We start from the raw sequence: 3,129 nt of genomic DNA on the forward strand, positions 1-3,129 counted from the left end.
TAATGGATGCAAATGATATCAATAAGATAATATATCATACTTTAGGATAGAATATTACGAATATCCTTAAATGATCATTAACTAAATAATAAATTATTTTTACACTAAATTAAGATCCACGACTCACATATATGTTGATTTCTTTTCAATTACATTACTATATTTTAAGAATATGAGTATTTATTAATCTGTTTATCACTCATTATATTTTTAACTAACATTTTAGATTCAAGATATAAAATATAAAATGAGCAAATAAAAGATAGAGCATTTATATAAGACACAATCAACCCAATGAAAGATGATTTTATTCATAACTAATTACTTCTAGTTTGATCTAAATTTTATTCCGTTAGAGGTTTTTTCAATTTGTTTGAATAATTATTTCTTAGTGGAAGAAATTACAATTAGTTTAATTTAGCCATTTAATCATTTGTTATTGCCTTAGATTAGAAAATTTAAACCCCTAGGGTCGGGTCATGGCATTACAATGGCAATGACCTCAAAAGATATTTATTACATTTTAATAGCAAGATACAAAGGTTTACAAATTCATATGTACATGTATGCCTAAATTAAAATATGGAAACCCCTTAATTGTAAGAACTCCACCTTAACCCAAAAAAAATTGCATTCTCCATGGTGGAAAATTCAAGGCAGAAATAGCAAATTATAAGAAAAATGAAGTTTAATCGTAGCATAGAAGTGTCAAATTCACAGGACGGTCTTTGGCATGAAAAAAGAATGATAAAAAAAATTGCCTTTTTAAAGATGCGAAAGAGAAAAGGACGCTCATCAGATTTGCATAAAAAAAACAGATCATTTGATGCTATTATAAGAAGCTTGCAGCAATTTATTGAAGCATTGATGCCAATATAAGAAGCTTGCAACAGTCTATTAAATATAAGGAAGAATTGCATACAGACCACTCGATTCCTATGTATTTGCATGCCCCTAAGATAACCGTAATTTTTACATATATGCCACTTTACGTGTGCATGAAAAAGTGTATTTCACATTTTAAAAGTTAAAATAGTGATTTTTTATATAATATGAAAAATTTGGCTGGTAGAAAAGTAAAAAGTAAAATTCAGGTGTTAGATATGTAAATACATGGGAATTGAGTGTTTGTATGTTAATGTCCCTAAAGATAATGCAGCATAAGAAATCTCACGGTTGATTTCTTGAATTCATTCCCAATGCAAAGATAAGCCTGAGTTGCACTAGTTGTGCAGCATGAAGGCTCAAAACCATCAGTAAGAGCTGTGGAACTAGAATCTATTCTATGAGCACCAAATTCTGTTAAAAATGAGCTGAAGTCCAACATATCGTTCCAAGAAGAAGAGATTTTCCGGCCATGATGCAAATCCAGTGATAGGCAGTTAGACTTTTCGTTTACACCTAATAATTAATAAATATTCATCAGTCTTAAAAATTTATCAACATTAATTACTACTGTCACTGTAAAATGAATGAGAGAATCGGAAAAAAAAAGCTCTTCTAGTAGAAAACAGTCAAAATAAGAAAGTCAGTTGAAAGAATCAGGAGCACATTATTTTTTCAATCAAAAGGGGGATGCAATTCTAGTAAGGTAATCAGACATTGACTGAAACAAATTAAGTTAATGCGCTTGATTTGAGCCATATGAACCTGAGCAACAATGACGATGCTGCCTCATTGTTCATTAAGGAAAACTTTACATAAGGTGACTGGTGGTAGCCTTCTAATAAGACCAATAGACGAAAATAGTAACAAGTCTTTAGTTTTAATGTTTAAGTGTTCCAATGAACTTCAGCTAATATTTATACCTATTACATAACTATTTAAGTTTCCATATTTGGAAGGAAAAAAAGGGAGGAAAGGGGGATGGTGTCTATAATGGAGAAATCCTAATCACATACTTTTAATACTTAACCATTTCCAAAATAAGTCAATGCCGGCCATAAATATCACTAAGTGAAAAATAAAAATGCAAAAGTAACAAAATATAAATTAAATTTAAAATATTCTAAAATTTTGGCTTATTATTAGGGCTTTTGACTTCGCTCTTATACCTATACCTTTTCTTTAATCTTTTTCATGAGCCTGAAATTTAGCTCTTACAATTGAACTTATAACTAGATTTTCTTAATCCACGTATTTTATAAATCATAAAGCAAAGTCATTTAACTTGGGAGAAAAAAAAAAACTTATGGAAAAACTGAAAAATGATTAAGGCGGAATATTTGATCACACTTTCTAAGGGTATTGTTATGAATGCACCTAAGAATTATAAAGAATGAAATATACTCCGATACAATAAAAAAAATAAAAATGTTGTTAATTTTTGAAAAGGAGTTATTAATAAAGTCAAATAAAAAAATCTAAGTAGAGCCAAATTTGATGTGACATTAACGGTTAGTCACATTAGGGAAATTTTTGGGTAAGTTGTAAGAGAATTAGATAGATCATGCATAAATAAGTAGAATCCTTAGTGAAATGAGGAGGTACAAAATGTTATTATGACAAAAAAATCTATTTTAAAGATGACAAAACTAAAAATTATTTTCACATAAAGTTATAAGAATTATTATTCGTATGGTAGGCCATGTACATGACAAAACTAAAAATAATTTTCAGATACAAAATCAAGTGTTGGTAGTTTTGCAAAAAAATTATAAGAATTATTATTCGTATGGTAGGCCATGTACAAAAGAAGAAAAGAAGATAAAACTCATAAGGGTAAAGGAAGGAGATCTAAGAAGCTTTGACCAAGTAAAATCTAACAAGAGTTGAAATAAATGGCAGGGCTCAACATTTTTACATATCAGCCAAACTTACTCAACATGAAAAAATAGATTTCTCAAGAAATATTTGGGGAAGAGGATTGGGTTTACTACTTGACCTGTCCCAACTTACCCAAATGTTTAATGCATAATGATAATTTAAGTTTAGTAATACTGCTTAAATTTTTTAAATTACATAACCAAAACTCATCTGCCTATCCTTATTTTATCATACTCTCCCATTTGAGTCATTTCTTTTGCCTTAACTTTGGCAACAATGGTGCACCAACACCCACTTCGTCAAACAATCTCCCAATCTACCATATCTTGGTTCCCCATATTGTGGTCTTTCTCATATCTTTTG

General features: G+C 29.5%; 1 protein-coding gene across 1 annotated transcript in view; it reads right to left on the minus strand.

Annotated features, from left to right (window-relative positions):
* The window catches only part of LOC110024714 (calmodulin-binding transcription activator 4-like), a gene marked incomplete at its 3' end in the record, with an annotated part of 118,150 nt that overhangs the window by 58,822 nt on the left and 56,199 nt on the right, over positions 1-3,129 (minus strand).

Source organism: Phalaenopsis equestris, unplaced genomic scaffold, assembly GCF_001263595.1.
Source record: "Phalaenopsis equestris unplaced genomic scaffold, ASM126359v1 Scaffold000270, whole genome shotgun sequence".
Classification (NCBI taxonomy): Eukaryota; Viridiplantae; Streptophyta; class Magnoliopsida; order Asparagales; family Orchidaceae; genus Phalaenopsis; species Phalaenopsis equestris.